Source organism: Mesocricetus auratus, unplaced genomic scaffold (genome assembly GCF_017639785.1).
Source record: "Mesocricetus auratus isolate SY011 unplaced genomic scaffold, BCM_Maur_2.0 Super-Scaffold_100029, whole genome shotgun sequence".
NCBI classification, from domain to species: Eukaryota; Metazoa; Chordata; class Mammalia; order Rodentia; family Cricetidae; genus Mesocricetus; species Mesocricetus auratus.
In genome coordinates this window covers 2,938,329-2,950,419 of record NW_024429210.1, presented here as the reverse complement: position 1 = coordinate 2,950,419, position 12,091 = coordinate 2,938,329, and the positions used below count along the sequence as shown (strand labels likewise).

At 37.7% G+C, this 12,091-nt stretch overlaps 1 long non-coding RNA gene across 1 annotated transcript in view; it reads left to right on the top strand.

Annotated features, from left to right (window-relative positions):
• Positions 1-9,104, top strand: part of LOC121134711 — a 58,696-nt gene extending 49,592 nt beyond the window's left edge. Inside the window, exon 5 of the long non-coding RNA XR_005871833.1 lies at positions 9,032-9,104. This is a non-coding gene — a long non-coding RNA (uncharacterized LOC121134711). The remainder of the gene's footprint in view (positions 1-9,031) is intronic.
• Positions 9,105-12,091: the final 2,987 nt, after the last annotated feature.

Here is a 12,091-nt window from a genome sequence, read left to right as displayed (position 1 = left end):
TGAACATAGTGGAACAGACATGTTTGTTGTCTGAATGGGCATCTTTTGGATATATGCCTAAGAGTGGAGTTGCTGGATCTTGTGGTAGGTTTATTCCCATTTTTCTGAGGAAACTCCATACTGATTTGTAAAGTGGCTGAACCAGTTGGCACTCCCACCAGGAATGGAGGAGTGTCCCCCTTTTCACCACATCCTCTCCAGCATAAATTGTCATTGGTGTTTTTGATTTTAGCCATTCTGACAGGAGTGAGATGGTATCTCAGAGTTGTTTTGATTTGCATTTCCCAGATGGCTAAGGATGTTGAGCACTTTCTCAAGTGCCTCTCAGCCATTTTAGACTCCTCTATTGAAAACTCTCTATTTAGTTCTGCAGTCCACTTTTTAATTGGGTCCTTTGATGTTTTGGAGACTTGCTTCTTGAGTTCTTTGTAAATTTTGTAGATCAACCCTCTGTCAGATGTGGGATTAGTGAACATTTTTTCCCATTCTGTGGGCTGCCATTTTGTCTTGCTGACTGTGTCCTTTGCCTTACAGAAGCTTCTCAGTTTCAGTAGGTCCCATTTATTAATTGTTGATCTCACTGTCTGTGCTACTGGTGTTATGTTCAGGAAGCTGTCTCCTGTACCAATTCGTTCAAGGGTACCACCCACTTTCTCTTCTAAGAGGTTCAGTGTGGCTGGATTTATGTTGAGGTCTTTGATCCATTTGGACTTAAGTTTTGTGCATGGCGATAAACATGGATCAATTCGCATTCTTCTACATGCCAGTCTCCAGTTATGCCAGCACCAGTTGTTGAAGATGTTTTCTTTATTCCATTGTATGTTTTTAGCTTCTTTGTCAAAGATCAGATGTTCATACGTGTGTGGGTTAATACCCGGGTTTTCAATTCGATTCCATTTGTCTACCTGTCTATTTTTATGCCAATACCAAGCTGTTTTCAGGAATATAGCTCTATAATAGAGCTTGAGGTCCGGGATGGTGATGCCTCCGGACGTTGCCTTGTTGAACAGGGTTATTTTGGCTATCCTGGGTCTTTTGTTTTTCCATACAAAATTTATTATTGTTCTTTCAAGGTCTGTGAAGAATTGTGCTGGGATTTTAATGGGGACTGCATTGAATCTGTAGATTGCTTTAGGCAGGATTGCCATTTTTACTACATTGATCCTACCTATCCAAGAGCATGGGAGATCTTTCCATTTTCTGAGGGCTTCTTTAATTTCTTTCTTTAAAGATTCAAAGTTCTTACGATACAGGTCTTTCACTTGTTTGGTTAGCGTTACCCCAAGGTATTTTATGTTGTTTGTGGCAATTGTAAAGGGTGATATTTCTCTGATTTCTTTTTCAGCCCTTTTATCATCTGTATATAGTAGGGCTACTGATTTTCTTGAGTTGATCTTGTAGCCTGCCACTTTGCTGAAGGTGTTAATCAGCTGTAAGAGTTCCCTGGTAGAGTTCTTTGGGTCATTGATGTAAACTATTATATAGTCTGCAAACAGTGAAAGTTTGACCTCTTCCTTCCCAATTTGTATCCCCTTGATCCCCCTTTGTTGTCGTATGGCAATAGCTAGAACTTCAAGTACCATGTTGAAAAGGTATGGAGAGAGTGGACAGCCTTGTTTTGTTCCTGATTTTAGAGGAATTGCGTTGAGTTTCTGTCCATTTAGTTTGATGTTGGCTGTTGGTTTACTGTATATAGCTTTTATTATGTTTAAGTATGTCCCTGCTATCCCAGATCTCTCCAAACCTTTATCATGAATGGGTGTTGGATTTTGTCAAAGGCTTTTTCAGCATCTAGTGAGATGATCATGTGATTTTTGTTTTTCAGCTTGTTTATATGGTGGATTACTTTGATGGATTTTCGTATGTTGAATCATCCCTGCATCCCTGGGATGAAACCTACTTGATCGTGGTGAATGATTGTTTTGATGTGTTCTTGGATCCGATTTACCAGTATTTTATTGAGTATTTTTGCATCAATGTTCATGAGGGATATTGGTCTGAAGTTCTCTTTCTTAGTTGTATCTTTGTGTGGCTGGGGATCAAGGTTATTGAAGTCTCATAGAAAGAGTTTGGAAAAGACCCTTCTGCTTCTATTGTGTGGAACACTTTGAGAAGAATTGGTATAAGCTGTTCTTTGAATTTCTGGTCGAATTCTGCACTGAGGCCATCTCAAGCTGGACTGTTTTTGGTTGGGAGACTTTTGATGACTGCTTCTATTGCCATAGGGGTTATAGGTCTATTTAAATTGCTTATCTGTTCTTGATTTTGTTTTGGCAAGTGATAGCTATCCAGGAAGTCATCCACTTCCTTTAAATTTTCGAATTTTGTGGAGTACATGTTTTCAAAGTATGACCTAATGATTCTCTGGATTTCCTCAGAGTCTGTTGTTATGTCCCCCTTTTTATTTCGGATTTTGTTAATTTGCGTGTTCACTCTCTGCTGTTTGGTAAGTTTGGACAAAGGTTTGTCTATCTTGTTGATTTTCTCAAAGAACCAACTCTTCGTTGCATTGATTCTTTGTATTGTTTTCCTGGTTTCTACTTTATTGATTTCAGCCCTCAATTTGATTATTTCCTGGCGTCTACTCCTCCTGGTGGAGTTTGCTTCTTTGTGTTCTAGAGCTTTCAGCTGTGACGTTAATTCTCTTGTATAACTGTTCTCCTGTTTCTTCATGTGAGCACTTAGTGCTATGAACTTCCCCCGTAGCACTGCTTTCAAAGTGTCCCATAGGTTTGGGTATGTTGTGTCTTCATTCTCATTGAATTCGAGGAAGTCTTTAATTTCTTTTTTTATTTCTTCTTTGACCCAGGGATGGTGCAGTTGAGCATTATTCAATTTCCATAAGTTTGTAGGTTTTCTGCAATTTGTGTTGTTGTTGAATTCTAATTTTAAAGCATGGTGGTCTGATAAGATGCATGGAGTTATTCCAATTTTTTTGTAGCTGCTGAGGTTTGATATGTTGCCAAGTATGTGGTCGATTTTTGAAAAGGTTCCATGTGGTGGTGAGAAGAAAGTATATTCTTTTTTATGTGGATGAAATGTTCTATAGATATCTGTTAATCCCAGTTGGGTCATTACTTCTATTAGACCTTTTGCTTCTTTGTTGAGTCTCTGTCTGGTATTCCTGTCTAGTGGTGAGAGTGGTGTGTTGAAATCTCCCACTATAACTGTGTGGGGCTTTAGATGAGATTTAAGTTCTAATAATGTTTCTTTAACGAATGTGGATGCCTTTGTATTTGGGGCACAGATGTTCAGGATAGACACTTCATCTTGGTGGGTTTCACCTGTGATGAGTATGTAATGACCTCCTTCATCTCTTTTGATTGATTTTATTTTAAAGTTCAGACAAACAAGTCTTTACTCAGTGAAAAAAATGTGTCAAGAAATTAAGAAACAACAAAACGACTTTCTAGAACTGAATGAAAATGAATACACAACATGCCCAAAGTTATGGGCAACAATAAAGTTTGTGCTAAGAGACAAGTTCAAAGCAATAAGTGTCTGCATAAGAAAACAGTTCTTTGACAAAATCATTAAAACTGACAAGCCCTCATCAAAATTAACTAAGTATATTTAGAATATTCCAATTAACAAACTTAAAAATAAAATTGGTGACATAACTTTAAATACCAAGGAAATTCAGAGAATCATAACAATGTGCTTAGAAACTTGTATGCAACCATAATAGAAAATCTAAAAGAAATGGGTAGTTGCCTCTATAGGTATCAATCGAAAAGTTAAATCAAGATCAGATAAACAATTTAAACTGACCTCTAACACCTAGTTAAATAGCAGAAGTAATTGAATTCTCCCAAGCAAAAAATAGTTGAAAGCCAGGTGGTTTTAACAGAGGATTCTTGAGAATTTCAAAGAAGAGTTAGTCCTATTACTCCTTAAATTATTCCACAAAATAGAAACAAAAGGAATATTACCTAATTCATTTTATCACACCATAGTTACCTTGATACCACAATCACATAAAAACCCAGAACCAGGAAAATCCAATAGCTGACAAACATTTTCTACAAAGCAAATCGATATAAAATTAACTCACAAAAATCAGTACCTTCTGGCTGGTTAAGTACTGAGCTGAACTCAAGAAAGCCAGTATCAGAGAGGGAGGACTGATGATCAAAGGGATTAAGACTGGGCTGGTTGAACCCCCAGAAACAGCTGACCAGACAAAGGTTAACTCTTGAATCCCAGGCATCAGCCTGGGAATCCAGCATGGGACTGATCAAGACCCCCTGAATCTGGGTGTCAGTGAGGAGGCCTAGGTAATCTATTGAGCCTTGGACAGCAGATCAGTACCCATCCCAAGTATACACACGGTCTATGGACTCCCATAGAACAATGTGAGGTGCACTCTCACCCTGAACTCTTGGGGAAGGGTCTAGGCCCTGCCCTATATGAAATGACAGACTATGGATACCCCCATGGAGGGCCTCACCCTCCCTGGGGGAATGAGGGGATAACGGGTGGGGGATGGGGGGGAGGGCACGGGAGGAGGGGAGGGAAAGGGAGAGGGACCTCGTACTGACTTGTGAAGCAACCTTGTTTCTTATCTAAATTTAAAATGGAAAATAAAAAAAATATTAATAAAAAAAATCAGTACCTTCTTCCCTTACCTTGTACAAATTGCAAATGATTTGAGAAAGAAATCAGAAAAAAATAAAACACCATTTTCAATAGAATCAAAATGGTCATTCTATGAAATGCAATCTACAAATTAAATGCAAGCCCACAAAAATTTCAACACAACTCTTCAAAGATCTTCAAGGGAATACACCAACATAAACACAAGAAGAAAGATCTATGATCTAAAATTAATAAATTGGAACTCATGAAACTGAAAGTCTTCTGCAAGCCAGAGGGCAATGTCATTTAGACAAATCAGCATCTCATACAGTGGGGCATGATTTTAATGACCTACACATCTGGTAGAGATCTCATGTTCAAAATATATAAAGAACTCAAGAAGCTAGATATCAAGGAAAAATAATCCAATTAGAAATGGGGTACCTGTCTAAATAGAATTCTGAGTAGAAGAAGGTCAAATAGCAGAGAAAAAGAAACTTTCAAAAACCAGGGCCAGTATCCAGGCCTGTGTGCCAGTGCCTGGGGACCCCAATTGAGACTTCCCTCCTGGTAGGAGCCCAGGCACCCCGGATTCCTGGTCTCCTCCTCCACCCATGGGACCAGGCAAACAGGGGCCTATTTCTGGGCCACATTCCAGTGCCTGGAGTCTGCCACTGAGTCTCCCAAGCAAAAAAAAAGGTATATGGGAAGAAACAGTTATAATTAAGAGACATTTAAGAGGTACTTTGGAAACCTAATTCAGTAGAAACCTCCTAAAATATTTATATATATTTAGGCAATATAAAAGAAATTGTAAAATAATGAGGGATACAGAGGCCTACTAGTCATCTCTTCTTATCAAATGAGCATCCAGTCCCAGGTTTATGTTCCATCTAATTGAGTTTTTATCTGAAAAGACTCCACAGGAATCCCCAAGCAACAGAGACTGTTGCTATGATAATAAGTTGTTCTACACAAAGAATAAGTCTCTATTGCTGAGCACAACACCCATACAACTCATTTAACACGGAGCTGACAAGCTTGTACCTACACGGAGCTTTGTTCACTAAGTTCTAGGGTCTTTATTATAGAAAGGTTAACAATTTTTAAAATTGTGTAATCCAAAGGATATTTCCAGGGTATATAGTCAATAACTGAATGAAGTAGCTAATTATTTGTGCTTAGATATGTCATTTTAAACACACCCAAACAAGGTATTTTTATGCATTTAATAGTAGTTCTTAATAAATTTCCCCTTAATTTGAAGTCTACAAAAGTCAAGTTTTGAAAGGCAATTTTAATTGTTATAAATTAGTAAAGTTGATTAAAGAAAAATATTTCCATTTCATTTTATAATTTTAACCACAGCAAATTATGAAATAATTTAGCTTAACATGATATTTCATAGACCAAATCATTAATGTTAGGTTTTACAAGCTATCAAAATATTTCAATGGAAAATTACTTATGATATTTTATGCTAATTGTAATTAAATAAGAATATAAATCTGACTCATTCCAAGTACCGAGCCCAGGAATAGTTTGCATAGGACTGACACCATTTCATGTTTCTCCCCAGGGACTGAGGCCATGTGTTTGATAGCTGCGCCAAAATTGAGGATGTCATAAAAAATTCTAAGCCTTACAATTAGCACCCAGAAAGACACTGTATTTTGCTAGTCCTCTCCATTCTCTTTAACCAAAACTCCATGAATATATCCATCCCTTGACTGGGACTTGTATATCCAGTTAGATAGCTCAGTCTGGTCCTTCATAGGATCCTCTCTATGCTCCTAGTACCCAAACAATATGGTTGGTTGGCATAGCAAGTGATGGATTTTTCTCAGCTTTACATGATAGGGACTATATAAGTTATTAATTCACCACCATGACTCAGGATGCTTTAGCTGCACAACTGGATCTGGTAAAAGACTATAGTCCAACTTCCTCTCCCCTTTTCCCATACTTCCAATTGTCTCAGGAAATATTGTCCCTTTCCCCATCTCTGGGGCACCACGTATGTCTCTGTTAGGGTCCTCCTTGTTCCCTAGTTTCTCTGCAGGTGCGAATTGTAGGTGGGTACTCCTTTGCTCTATGTTTAAAATCCATATATGAGCGAATATATACCATATTTTTCTTTTTGTGACTGGGTTACCTCACTCAGGATTCTTCTAGTTTCATCCATTTGCCTGCGAATTTCAAGATCCTATTGTTTCTTCCACTGAGTAGTACTCCAATGAATAGATGTGCCACATTTTCTCCAACCATTCTTCAGTTGAGAGGCATTTAGGTTGCTTTCAGGTTATGACTATTACAAATAATGCTGCTATAAACATGGTTGAACAGATGTCCTTGTTGTATGAATGTGTATATACCTAAGAGTGGAATCGCTGGACTTTGTGGTAGACTGATTCCCTTTCTCATGAGAAACCACCATACTGATGTCCAAAGAAGCTGTAAGAGTTTGCACTCTTACCAGCAGTGGAGGAGTGCTCCCATTTCTTCACATCCTCTCCAGCATAAACTGTCATTTGTGTTTTTGATTTTAGGCATTAACAGGAGTAATATGGTATCACAGAGTTGTTTTGATCTGCATTTCCTTGATGTCTAAGGATTTTGAGTACTTCCTTATGTGTCTTTCAGTCATTTGGAGAAAGATAAGGGGAGAAGAGGAGAGGAGAGGAGGACATGATAGAGAAGGAAGATTGAGTCGGGGAAAAACAGGAGACAGAAAGAAAAGAGATACCACAATACAGGGAGCCATTGTAGGTTTAAAGAGAAATCTGGCATTAGGGAAATGTTCAGAGATTTTCAAGGTTGACCTCAACTAACAGTCTAAGTAATAGTTGGAGACTGCCTTAAATGCCCTTCTGTAATAATGAGATTAAGGACTACCTTGTATGCCATCCTAGAGCATTCATCCAGTAGCTGATGAAATAAGAAGCAGACACCCACAGCTAAACACTGAGCTGAACTCTGGAATCCAGTTGCAGAGAGGGAGAACTGATGAGCAAAGAGGTCAAGACCAGGCTGGAAAAACCCACAGAAACACCTACTCATGGACCCCAAATGGATAGCTGGGAAACCAGTAGAGGACTGTTCCTTACCCCCTGAATGAGGATGTTAGTTTGAAGGTCTGGCTAATCTATGGGGCCTCTGGTAGTGGATCAGTATTTATTCCTAGTACAGTAATGGAATTCGGGAGCCCACTCCACATAGAGGGATACTCTCTAAGCCTAGACACATGGGCAAGGGCCAAGGCCCTGCTCCAAATGATATGACAGACTTTGAAGATCCCCCTTGGAAGGTCTCACCCTCTCCTGTGAGGACAGGTGAGGAGGGGAGGGAGACAGAACTGATTGACATATAAAACAAGATTGTTTCTAATTTAAATTTTAGAAAAGGGGAAAAACACTATAGTCCATAAGCAGTGTCCATAGCTAGCCTTCTGGTGTCTGCTGTATGGGTTAATGTCTATTATCAAGAGATACAATGTAGCCAGGCATGTGTTTAATCCCAGTACTTGGTACACTGAGACAGGCTGACCTCTGTGAGTTTTAGGACAGCCTGGTCTACATAAAAAAGCCCAGGCCAAATTATGCTACAGTTAAACCTTGTTACAAAAAATTCCAACAACAGGAATAGATACAACCAACAATATAATTACAAATGCCTAGGTCTGGTTAACAAGCAATATCAAAACACCAGGACAACATACGTCTGCTCCACAAAACTCACCAATCCCATAGTAATTGTCTCTAAGAATAACACTTAAATGCAAACACAATGATTTCAAAAGAACAATTATAAACATATTCAAACTGTTCAATAAAAAATAAAAATCCCTTTCACCAAACCATGAATAAACATAGAATGTACTTGCAGAGAACAGGAATAGTTCTGTAATTGAAGTCCTACTACTAATTCATGTTTGTTGCCACTGTATTTACTGTAGGAAAGAAATGGAATTAGCCTACATTCATCAACCAATGATCAGATAATGAAAATGGGCTTTATATACAAGATGTCATTCATTGACAGAACATACTATGCAGGCTACTGTGGAGGAAAAGCTATCAATAGTTAGCCTGTGAGTTATCATCTCACTTGTGAAACAGGGGTGTATGTAACAGATATAGATGTAACCAACCACTATGGCATTGACAATGAGGCTTGTTGCTCTAAGAGGTTTGGGATGATCAAAAGCACATGACTGTAGGAGGAAACAGTGCTCCGCCATTAGCCATGTGGCATATTAGAGGTGCATACAGATGAGGTAATAAAATGGCAGTTTACCACACTGCTAACCACACCTACTTTAGGCATGACTAAAGACATATATGGACATAGGCGGTGAACTACATCACTAGCCAGGCCCACTTTTGGGCATGGCTAAGGGCATGTACGGAGGAAGGAATGAAAGACTGATCAGATCGTCTCGCTCTCTTTCCAGATTCCAGTTTGGCAGCAGAAAAATACTCGGCTCATCTGGGTTGCTTGTTTTTCTCTCGTGAGTAATTTCTACAATAAATACTTATTTATACTTTCAGTAAGTATGCTGTTCATCATTGCAGCATCACATGACTTGGGAGGATATAGACCAGAGCCATGGAGTTACTGCAGTTATTTGGCTAAGTTGACGCAGCATCAAAACATATTTTATTTATATGTATACTCACCTTCAAATGTTACTGTAAGCCTTAATCAGAGAAATCTCTCTTCAGTCAATGACAGAGAATTCAGAGTCATGAATATTCAAAATACTGAGAATAAATGGTAGTGATGGGTGGATCAGTGCTCAGTTGTAAATAAGACATTTGTACCATCACTGCTGAGGCTGAAGGAATAATTAGTATGATGGGAGGAAACAACATTAGAGTTGGACTATAGGGAAACAGATTGCAAAATGCAATCTTCCTAGGGAAAAGATTGTTATTGCAACCATAAACTCATAGAAACTACAAATTCTTACAATGCTTCTTCATAGTAATATGCTCATCAGCCAGTAACCAGGTAAATATAGGTGGCAGGATGGTTCAGCAGCTCCTACACCAAACCAGAACTATAGTGACTAGTGAATTTATCATCTTTAATTGTACAGCCATGGTTGTTAATACATTGTTTATGATTTAAGAAAGTCACTGGAGATTAAAATGCATATCTAGCCACAGCCATAGAGTCATGCAATGGTGCTACACACCTTTAATCCACCAGTCACACTAGTTATCTATAGAACTTTGGCAGTGGTGGTACACAACTTTAATGCCAGGACTCAGGAGACAAAGGCTGATGAACCATTGTGAGTTCAAGACCTCCCAGGGTTACACTATAGAGTGAATCAGTCTAAAACAGAAACGTCACACGAAGGCCATCTCAGCATTTAGGATTTCACTCCTTTAATCCAAGCTCTCTAGAAGTGTATAAGTATGAGAGGGGCATTCTGCATAGGAGCGGAACATTTAGCATTCAGCCTCAGAGATTTATTCTCCAGTCAGACTGAAGACAAGCCAGTCATTTCAACCTGAGGTAGAGGAAAGAAGTAGTGTCTGTCTTCTTTGCTTTTATGATCTTCATCTTGAACCCCAGTAGCTGTCTCTGGGTTTCATTAATCATGTTACACCCATGGTTGATTCCATCAGATTCCAATGGTAGTCCCAAAACAATGATCATAGAGATGGTCCTGTTAAACTAAATGGCTCCCAAACAAAACCAATGGTAGGAATCTTGAAATGAGACTAGTAGAGAGAAGAAATGGGGATATGTATGAGAATTCTGAGATTCTTAGATAAATAAGTTGCACTAACACAAAAATGGATTAAAATTTATAGTCTTTTTGTTTTTGTACTTTTAAATAAAAATTAAAGTCAATGGGGTTGGATAAATAGATAAGTAGACAGAGAACTGGCTACTCTTTCCGAGTACCTGTGTTTTGTTAACAGGACCCATATGGTTGCTCACTATCTCTTCGGATGTGCTTGCATATAATGCACATACATATACTTAGGTATATGAATACATATTCATAAGATAAAGTAAGGAAACACTTTTGTAAATACTAAGTCATTGTGTGTGTATGTATAAAATGACAATAAAAATGTCGCTACAAGTTTGTGAGAAATCAAGGTACATGGGATGACTTGAAGAGAGGAAAGAAGGGAAATGGATGCATAAATATAATTAATTTCAATCAATAAAACTTTGGGAGTCAAATATCAGGGTAAAATCCTGGATGATCAGAGAACCAGGACGACCTTCCAGTTGCTTCCTACATGACTCCATTCCACTACCCAAGAGGCTGAGATCCTATCTCTGCCCCACCTTATCACTTCCTCTCCCCACCACCTCTTCCTCCTCTTTCCACATCCGAGTGCTAGGATTAACTGTGTGAACCACCACTGCCTGATGTCTGATCTCCAGGCAATCTTTGTCAGGACAGAAACAAATACCACACTACTAGATATAGTGCAATTATATTTTGATTTCAAAATACAAGCAATTATTAAACTTAAAATAGTAATGAGTTAGAAAGTGAACATAGACCATATCATATTAAAACATTATTTATTTGTTTAATATCCAGCATTACACTCAATAAACCTTTACTGTCTACTGAAAAATTTTTATCAAAATTCATGAAAATGTCTTTTATTTCATTTTTATCTACTTACATATTTGCTTATAACTTATTATTATTATTATGATTATTATTATTTGCAGGTGTATGATATATGTGTAGGTGCACATGCTATGGTCCACACTTGTATAGAACAAAACATTTTGAGGACTCAGTTTTTCCTTCTGCTTTAATATGCATTAATTCAGAGCACTGAACTTGTTCAGCAAGTGCGTTTAACCCACTGAGTCATCTCAATGGGAATTATTAAATAAGAATTTGCTTACTATTTATATCATGATTCTTGTTATGAAGAATATTAATCATGTGAAGTTGGTACATCCAGATATTTCACAAGCATAATCTTGGACAGTTACCATTTCAGTATAAAAACATGCATTTTTTTCACTTTTTCAAGAACGTATAGACCATTTTATATATCACTTTAATTTATTTGTTTCTAACAAACACTTTACCATTTGTTGTACATCTCCCTAATCATTTTCTAAAACTCTAGAACTTTACAATTTGTAAAACATTCTTTGCATTTGTGATGTCTATCTTTTAGTTTCCATGAGCTAGTACTACGTGGTCGTGTTCTTTTCTGTATAATTATGTTAAGACTAAACCAAATATATTAACATCCATATTCAGCTTCAAAAAAGTGACACTGTATAGGAGCTAATTTTAATCACCCAACTGGAGACTCACATGGGTGACATTTGTGAATAATTTGAGTGTATGAATATGATAATGCTCTATTTCAGCATAAGTGAATTGGAAATCCTATTTCTTCTATGACAGTATATCATAGAACTGAGCAAAATCTTTCAAAAATTAATAGGTTGTCAGGCAAAGCTCACACTCATCAAAATTATCTACAACATTATGTATCCCTAT